The 9690-nt window shown below is 50.1% G+C and overlaps 1 pseudogene; it reads left to right on the top strand.

Moving 5' to 3' along the window:
* The first annotated feature begins 784 nt into the window (after positions 1-784).
* Positions 785-1851, top strand: LOC119358462 (annotated as a pseudogene).
* The last annotated feature ends 7839 nt before the right edge of the window (positions 1852-9690 follow it).

The following is a 9690-nucleotide window of genomic DNA, read 5'->3' as shown; positions in this document are numbered from 1 at the left end:
GGAAACCGCTTATCATTTCCTTCTGCTCCTCGTTGGGTTCGACACTCTTACTTATCGAAAGGACTACGATAGACCCCCTATATTTGTGGGTCATCAGCGCCTTCCCCGACGCGTTCGCACCAAGCGCGATCTTGGCGAGCTGCGCGCGAATGTCCCCGAGATCGTCTTCGAGACGCCCGACGGCCGCATCCACCACGGGACGCCAGGCCGACAGGTCGTTGACCACCAGCTCGAGAGATTGCAACAGTGGCTCCATCTGCGACGCCGCTGGCTCAATCTTATCGAGGGAGCACTGGATCCCGAGCAGCGCCTGCGCGATGCTGCTCCTCTCCTTGGCAGCCTCCTCCATCTGCTTTTGGAAGTCAAGATCCGCCATGATCTGCTTGAGGCTACGAGTCTTCTTCTTCTCCAGATCGGCTGCGGTGGAAGGAAATTTTTTGGGTGGGGATTTGAGGCTATGATACTAGATGATACGGTCCTGGATGGTAATCTCTCGATCTATCTCTCAATTATCAAATCCAGAGTACAAATTGGTAGCTAGAGTTGAATCAAAAAGAAGGGGATCGGGATTTAGAGCCAGGGGTGGGAGGAAGGATACATCGCCAAACGGCGCCGTCAGTTCTCTGGTCTATCAATACCCTAAAACACACCACTCCTGATATTTATATGGTTCACTTGCTCCAGGTCGGTACAGCGTAACGCAAGCTAGGCCTCTTCTCCCGCCTGGGCCTGGTCTGGGCTGTATTGGAGTCGGCCTTGGGGTACGCTACGGTAGTTCCCTTGACAACTGCCCTCGCTCACAGACGAGTGGGATGCGGTCGCGCTGAACTACACCTCAGGCACCACGGCGGCACCCAAGGGCGTGGTGTACAGCCACCGTGGTGCGTACCTGAACACCATGGGACATCTATTGTCGTGGGGGTGGGCACCGAGCTGCTATACCTCTAGACACTCCCCATGTAACACTGCAATGGGTGGACACTCACCTAGGGAGTGGCGGCGCGCGGCGGCGTCAATGTCTGCATCCATGAGAACCGAGCTGCCGACCTCTACCATGCCATCTTCGACTATGGTGTCACCCACATGTGATGCGCGCCCGTGGCATTCAATATCCTCCTTGCCGGCGAGGCACTACGGCTCACGGCTTCCGTCCACGTCCTCACTGGCGGCGCGCCGCCGACGACCACCATGCTGGACCGCGTTGAGCGGATCGGTTTCAAGGTGACGCACTCCTACGGGCTCACTGAGGCAGGTCCCACTCTAGCCTACGAGTGGCGTCACCAGTGGGACCTCCTGCCGCTCCCGGAGCGCTCACACCTCAAGGCCAGGCAGGGGGTCAGCATCCTCTATCTCGCCGATGCCAATGTCATGGTCGACGACGACACCATGTCTAGCGTGCCGCGCGACGGCAAGTCCTTGGGTGAGATCGTGCTCCGCGGCAGCAACCTCATGAAGGGATACCTGAACAACCCAGAGGCAAATGCGAAGGCCTTCAAGGGCGGGTGGTTCATGACCGGCGACGTTGGTGTCGTGCACCCGGATGGGTACATCGAGATAAAGGACAGGTCAAAGGACGTGATCATCAGCGGCGGTGAGAACATATGCAACAAGGATCTGGAGCATGTGCTGCTCCAGCATCCGGCTGTGGCGGACGCGGCGGTGGTCGCGATGCCTCACCGGCATTGGGGCGAGACGCCATGCGCGTTCCTCGTGGCGAAAGACAAGGCCGCCGAGGTATGCAAGGATGAAGTGGTCGCCTTCTGCCGCGAGCGCAGCAACAAGAGTGAAAAGCTCAAGTGTTGTGCATGGAAATTAACTGGTTTATGGGCGTATATAGGTACTGATACATAACAACACAGGAGATGGTATAACAATTTGGAGTGGAACAACACACAAAGAGAATACGTGAGAGGGAGGTGAGGCCAGGCATCGACAAACCTTGCTTTCCATGGCTTCCTTCCTTGCTTTCCTGCCATAGCTTCTCCAACCAGCCAAACATGACCTCTTTCCTTTTCCTCTGTTCCAAGACTGAAACATAATCTCAAAAAATAAAATAAGTAAAACACTTATTCTTCGGTACAACCCCTTAAATACAACAACGGCTGAGATCGCTCCGTACCCCTTCATTAAAAAGGGTAGGATCGTCTCATCACAAAAAAGCCGCCGCCCGCGCGACGGGGCTGTACCCGCGTCGGGGCCTGTACAACGACTGCCCGTACACGCGCCTGCTCGTCTACGTGTCGCTCGGCGTATACGTACGACGACGTCCAGTCATGGTCAAAGAAAAAAAACACGACGCGACCTGTCGAGGGACGGTTGCGTGGTGTCGTGGCGTCGGTCAAGGGACGGTTCCCGAGGTGGCCGTCGCCCCCGATGCGCCATTAAGGCCGGCGTTAAGCCGGTGCGCCGGTCACCTACCGCCGCCCCGCCCGTCCTTAAAACACCCCTCTCTCGTCTGTCTCCCCCACCCCCACTCACCTCACCCACCGACGCCATCCACCAGACGTGCCCTCACTCCACCGATGACGCGTTCCCTTCTCGGCGGCATCCATGGCGTCCAGCGGCAGCGGTGGCACTGACGGCCGTGGCGGCTCGTGGCCAATGAGCCTGGGCATGCCAGACACCAACGAGCTCATCCGGCTAGGGCTGATGGTGTCGCCGTGTTGCCGTCTGCCGCACATCTTCCACATCATCGCCGATGGATGCCCGACTAGAGGGCCCGGCACGACGCCGAATGAGCTCTATCGGCACGAGGGTGGCCGGTGGAATATCGTCGGCCGTACTAGGTTTTGGAGGGAGAAAGACTTCAGGAAGGTCGTCGGCCAGGCACGTCGGGAGATGGGCGGCTCGTCGTCTGCCCTTGCCGGCTCGTCGTTTGCCCCGGGCAGCTCGTCGTTAGCCCCGCGCTGGCCCCGCCGTCTCCCTCCAGCGGCCATGCAGTCCGCAAGCTCCTCCCGCCGTCCGGTACCCACGCTCGCCAGGCCTGCCACCCCTCCCGCCGTCGAGATCCCGCCGGAGCAGTTTGCGCTGCGCGAGGACAGCGACCCCGACGACTGCCCCAGCTACCTCAACGCCCTACGGGGGTCGCAGGCAGAAGCTGCGGTCGCGGCGGCCGCGGCGGAGGCCAGAGAGGCCGCCGAGCTGCAAGCGGCACTGGACGTCACGGCAGCTATGGCGGCGGCAACAGAGGCCGCTGATGTGCAGGCGGCATTGGATGCGGCGGCAGCTATGGGTGCGGTGCAGGCGCCGGCGCAGGCGACTCCGGTGGAGGACGACACCGTCGACTGGGACGCCGTCAAGGGCAGCGACGATGACGACGGTGCCGGCGGTGCCGGCGAGATCGTGGACCTCGCCGCCTCCGACAACGAATAGATTAGGTTTAGATTAGGTCCTCTTATGTTTACTTAATTTAGATTAGGTCCTTTTATGTTTAATTAAGTTTCGTTATGTTCGAATGTAAAATGAACCGTTTCTCGTAAGGTTTAATGAACTATCCTTATGTTCGATTGAATTTTAGATGAAAATTATTGGAAATGTTTTTGAATTTTGAATCATTTTGTAAAATAAAAGGTAGCCAAAAGAAATTAAAACATATTCGATTCTGTTGAAGGCTCCTCCCGCCGCCATTAAAATACTACAGGAACACACACCTTTGATCTGTGTCGATCAATTCGTCACAGTCATCATTAGGGCCTATGCTATAGCTAATGCTAGTTCGAGTCATATCGACAAGGCTTTTTTGGGCTATGACAAGGAGAGACGTGCGACCGAGGGTCCCCTCCACCCATACCGAAACCACCGGCTTCCACACCAAGTACCTGGGCAGTTTCATAGACTGCACCCAACTTTTGCCAACGAGTGTGGGGGCGCCACCCGGGCACCCCATGCCAAAAATGAACGAAATCCGACAACGAACGCACGTTGTGTCACGTCTAGTCAGTATTTTAGGGGTTTTTAGCCCGGAAAATCATATAAAATCCATATAGCCTCGAAATGCGATAAAATTTGGCGTGCGTGCCCTGCATGGGCACTGTAGCACGTGGAAAAAAATGAGCCCGTTTGGCGGATGCCAAGGAGAGACGTGCGACCGAGGGTCCCCTCCGCCCATACCGATACCACCGCCTTCCACACCAAGTATCTGGGCGGTTTCATGGAATGCACCCAACTTTTGCCAGCATGTGTGGGGCCCCACCCGGGCACCCCACGCCAAAAATGAATGAAATCCGACAACGAACGCATGTTGCGTCACGTCCGGGCAGTATTTTAGGGGTTTTTGACCCGAAAAATCATAGAAAATCCATACAGCCTCGAAACGTGACAAAATTTGGCGTGCGTGCCCTGCATGGGCACTGTAGAACGTGGAAAAAAATGAGCCCGTTTGGCAGATGCGAAGGAGAGACGTGTGACCGAGGGTCCCCTCCGTCTATACCGAAACCACCGCCTTCCACACCAAGTACCTGGGCGGTTTCACGGAATGCACCCAACTTTTGCCAGCGTGTGTGGGGCCCCACCCGGGCATCCCACGCCAAAAAGAACGAAATCCGACAACCAACGCACGTTGTGTCACGTCCGGACAGTATTTTAGGGGTTTCCGGCTCGGAAAATCATAAAAAATCCATACAGCCTCAAAACGTGACAAAAATTGATGTGTGTGTCCTGCATGGTCACTTTAGCACGTGGAAAAAAAATGAGCCCGTTTGGCGGAAGCAAAATAGAAAAATTATCACAATGATCCATTTGCCCTATTCGATAAATGTTGATTGTAAATGAACAACAATGCGACTGTCATCAATGTGATTTTTTTGAAGAAGATGCACTGTCAGTAGGACTGTTCGCTAGTTTGGAACCGGCGAAGACTCCTACAGACCCTACATCTCCTCCAAATAGAGTTCATTAGAGATAGACGCTTATTAAAATTGGATTACAAAAGTATATAAACTAGTCAATGCCGTTGGCGTCGACCAGTGTGGGACTAAAGCACGACCGACGGTTTGAAGAATGAAGGAGTCGACCGATATTGATTGCAAACGGATCACTGCGGGCCCGACCCTGGAAATATCTCCACGAGCCGTTGCTATCTAAAGGAATATTCCCGACAATCGCGGACATCGGTGCCCAATCGCATCGTGCATGCACTTTGTGCCTCGTACGTGTCGACGACGCGCCTGATATGATCCTACCCGCCATCAGCGCCCGCCGTCAGCCACACTGCCCGCCATTAGCGCCCGCCGTTACCCACACTGGTCTCCGTCAGCGCCCGCCTTCACCCACACTGGTCGCCACCAGCGCCCACCGCCGCCCACACTGCTCGCCGTCGGATAGGTATTTTTTTAATATGTTTCATCATAATATAACATCTCAGCTGCATGCAACGTCACATAGATATCATTATATGTAGTATGGCCATCGATGGCATGATTGCATGTTCCATAGAAAGTGGGTTAGTCTTGTCAATAAGTTAACACCAAGTCAGTGATTCACATTTTACGAAATGGAGATGGAGGGCATGTTACGAATACCTTCGGTGAAGATGCGTGATAATTTGCTTACGCTTATGATTCAAGGTTTCAATCCAACCAGTAAAAAATGCATGGTCCAAGAGGCAGCCGGAAAGAAAGGGTTTATTTCACTGAGGCCTGATGATGTGTTCGCTATATTTGGTTTGAAGAATGAAGAAGTGGATGTTTCTAGTTTTTTGAGTATGGACCAAGGGAAAGCAATAAAAAAATCTAGTTAGTTTTGTTAACAAAAAGAATGGTAAAATTTTGATTTATGATCTCACTGAGAAGATTGTGAGAAATAAAAACACAGAAAATGAATTTGTTCGGATGGCGTTTCTCGTCCTGTTAGGGACTATAATTGCACTAGTGTCTGATGAGTACATTCCGAAGAATTATTATGCGACAGTGTACAACAGCAACAGTAAACAACGACGGCACTACAGTGCATCATGAACACATCCAAATAAACAGAGTAAAAATACTTTTTGCGTAACATAGTCTGTCATCAACAATACTTAAGTGGGTATCTTAGCACTTAGTCTGACATCAACAAAGTAAAATAAGTCTCATATAACATAATCTAACAATTAAAAATGATCTCGTAGATAGAAGTAATCCATCAAGAAACTGTCTTGAATCAAAGGGCAAAGTAATCTTCCATACTCCGGAATTCAAGCAAATTTCCTACATACAAATACAGTAAGATATGTGTTAATTCACAAAAAACAAATAAATTTAGAGAACAACAAGATTTACATGAACATAAAAAATCGTACTTAGGATTTTGAGGGCATGTGGACTTATAATGACCCGTAAGACCGCACTGGCCACATTGACGTTTGCTCTTCTCATCAAAAGCATTAGGTCGCCCAGTTTTAGTGACATCAACACCACCCTTACCGCGGCCTTTAACATTCTATTTTGGTGCGCCTTTGGTGTTAATTTTTGCAGGATCACGAACCAAAACATGATCTTGATTAGGCTCAAATGCATCGTCGTTCACAAACTTTTTCTCCGCACCAGCCTCATCCTCCTCAGTGTAATCATTATCTATTATGTCCCTCAGAGCCGCCTTCAACTTGTCGAATAAAAATGGTTTATGGCATGCTTTATGAGATGCTTCGGCAGATAAGATAGTCAACTCGCTGTACCTAGCTCTCTCCCCTGTACCTGCCCATCCCCACGCAAACAGATCACTAGTGCGCTTCACGGGAAGTCCACCCCTTGCAATTTTGCTCAATCTCCGCAGTACTAAACACTTAGGTATCTCACGTAAGCGTAGCTGAATTAGAACGTGAAGATTATGTTTGCAAGGAAGTCCTTTGCGATCCATACTTCTACAACTGCACTTCACGGTTTCTTCGGAGTTATCTGGGGTGTAGTCCACAGTGAATCTGATATACCTATTTTCCTTCGATGTCAGTATGAATCTGTGAGTGTCTACTCCTCTCAGTCTCTCAAGGTGTAAGATATCTATGACCTCAAGCTCACGTGCCTTCTTCATATATTCCTGTAAGATATAAAAGTTTGCCGCAGTGAACTCACGGGCAGCTGATTTCTCAATATCTTTACACTCGTCCAATACCGGTACTGTGTCTGTCTGTGTGCTTGTGTAACCGTCATGCGCTTGGTTCTCACGGAGACGAACTATGCAGTTCTCATAATGCACAATCATATCAACAATAGTCATACCAGAGTCTAGATGCAAGTGAAGGCATGAATTCAGACTCTCACTTCGCTGGTTACTTCGCATACCTAGGAAAAACCCACCAGACATATATGATGCAACCCAAAGCCTGTTCTTCTTGTACATCCTACGTAACCATGTCTTTGTTTGCTCCGACTGTCATTTGGCGGTAAACACTGCCCTTCTCTCCTCAAATACTTTTTTTGAAGTGGCATAATAAAGTAGAGACCTGAACTCCTTTAGAGACTTATGATGAAGGTGTTTCTGCATGTTCTTCTCAATATGCCACGAGCAAAGACGATGCCAAACGTCTGAAAGTACCTTTTTGATGGCCTTAATCATAGCTGCATCTCCATCAGTAATTACTGACCTGGGCCTCTTCTAACAGTGAGCCCTCAAAAACGTCTGAAGCAGCCAGACATATGTATCTTCCGTCTCGTTAGACACAAGAGCACAATCGAATACCGTGGTGCAACGGTGATTGCTCAGACCGACAAAAGGTATAAATGGCATGCCATACCTATTCATCATGTATGTGCTGTCGAAGACAGTCACATCACCGTAGTCAATATAGTCTCGACGTGATTGAGAATCACACCAGAATAGGTTTTTCAGCCTTTCTTCATCATCGACGGTGTGCGCAAAGAAGAAATCTGGATCTATGTCTCTTCTGGTCATCATGATCCCAATGGCAGTGTCTGCATCACCTTGTGCAAGCAACTTCATTTTTTCTCTATAACACATGTTATAAAGCTTCTTCCTCCCAAAACCACCCTTTGCATATGAACCATACCTACTGATGACATTATCATAAATCATATGTTTCCTGATTCCAGCACATGCCATAGTTAAGATCTCAGCTTTCTGAAATTCTTTTATCTGATTGTGAGACCGAAGAAATGTGACTTCATCCGGTCTAGCTAGAACGTGACTGTGATCATCATTGAAACTGCTGACATACCAAACGTCACGCTCCTTATCAAGCTTCAAAGTTATATCCGCATCACAGAAGCAACAAGTCTCCGCTCTGAGCCTGCGGGTCCTGCCTTCCATTGTACATAATTTTGCCTGTCGTTTCCCAGCTCTCGCGCACAGATACTTTCTCAAGCGCATAGCTCCCTCAGGACCTTTCGAAAATTTCAGCGAGTCCTTTCTTACGCTGAAACCACGCTCCTTAGCATACTGGTTATAGTAAATGTAAGCCTCTCCTAGTGACCTGAACGTCTTCCTCATGATCTTCCAATGCCTGTCCAATGAATCTTGCTGATATTCATCAAATCCGATGTCAAAATTAAACAGATCATCAACAACATGCTCATCCTTCCCGCTAGGACCATCTACATCTCCCTGTAAATTAAGGCATGAAACCATGTATGTCAGTCAATTATTATTTTAATATGTAATGTATGTAAGTTTCAAAACTTACTTTGCTGGAGTTGTCATCATGAGATGTATCAACGTGCGATTTGTCACCTTCATCGTCCACAATATTCCTCACAAAGTCCCCGTCCTCGTCCATCTGCACACATTTTCAAAAATACATGTAAGCGCTCATACGGTTATTATGTCATTTCTTATCCTATTTTTTTAAACATACCCGGAGTGCACTTTCAGCAAATGAATCATCTATATCCATATCATCATCATTATCGCCATGTCACTGCATAATGCAAAAAAACATGTAATTGTCTGTGCGGTTTATCATATTTATTGTTTTTATCAACATTGATCACACTTACATTGCCACTATAAGATTCATCCAAACTCATGTAGTTCTCCTCAGCAGGTTCATCCATATTCAGTGACGAGATTCCGTTGTCGTCGCCGTAATCATCGCCATCATAATCGCCCTCCTCCTCTATCTATACATGTTTAAGAAAATTCTAAGATCAATCGAACACCGTGTAACATCATCCCTAAAATAATTAATTCATCGAGCACAACGACATCGCACATAGCTTACAGTTGAACCAACCTCTTGCACAGCAGCGAGGATGTTAGCTGGATCCATTTGGTCCGATGACGAACGCGCTGACGGCGTGACGTTGCTAGTCGGCCGACGCAGGTGTCGACGGCGTCAGGATGATCGCCGGTGGTAGCAGGCGGAGTCCGGGGAGGAAGGCGGCGACGAAGATCACGGGTGGGTGGCCATCTGGGCGACGGCAATTGAACACGGCGGCAGTAGCAACGACGACGAGGCACGCGCGGCGGCCTGTCTGGGCGGCGACCTGGGCGACGTGGAGGGCGACGGTGACTACGTGGAGACGGGGGGCGACGTGGAGACGGTGGATGCGTTTAGGGTTTAGGGTTACGACAGCGGGTGTCGATGGTTCCCGTGACGTTTTTTTTCATAACTATCAACGCCAACGTGGAGACGTGCGGGCGTACGGCGGCGACGTACGGTGACGGGCGCGGCATACGCGGGCGGGCGTATGACGTCGCGCACGGACGTATGGTGTCGGGCGGGTATTCCTATACCTAATGTCCATCATATGTTTTTCG

The sequence above is a fragment of the Triticum dicoccoides genome, chromosome 2A (genome assembly GCF_002162155.2).
Source record: "Triticum dicoccoides isolate Atlit2015 ecotype Zavitan chromosome 2A, WEW_v2.0, whole genome shotgun sequence".
NCBI lineage: Eukaryota > Viridiplantae > Streptophyta > Magnoliopsida > Poales > Poaceae > Triticum > Triticum dicoccoides.
The sequence above is the reverse complement of the archived record's forward strand: the minus strand, read 5'-3'. Positions and strand labels throughout refer to the sequence as shown.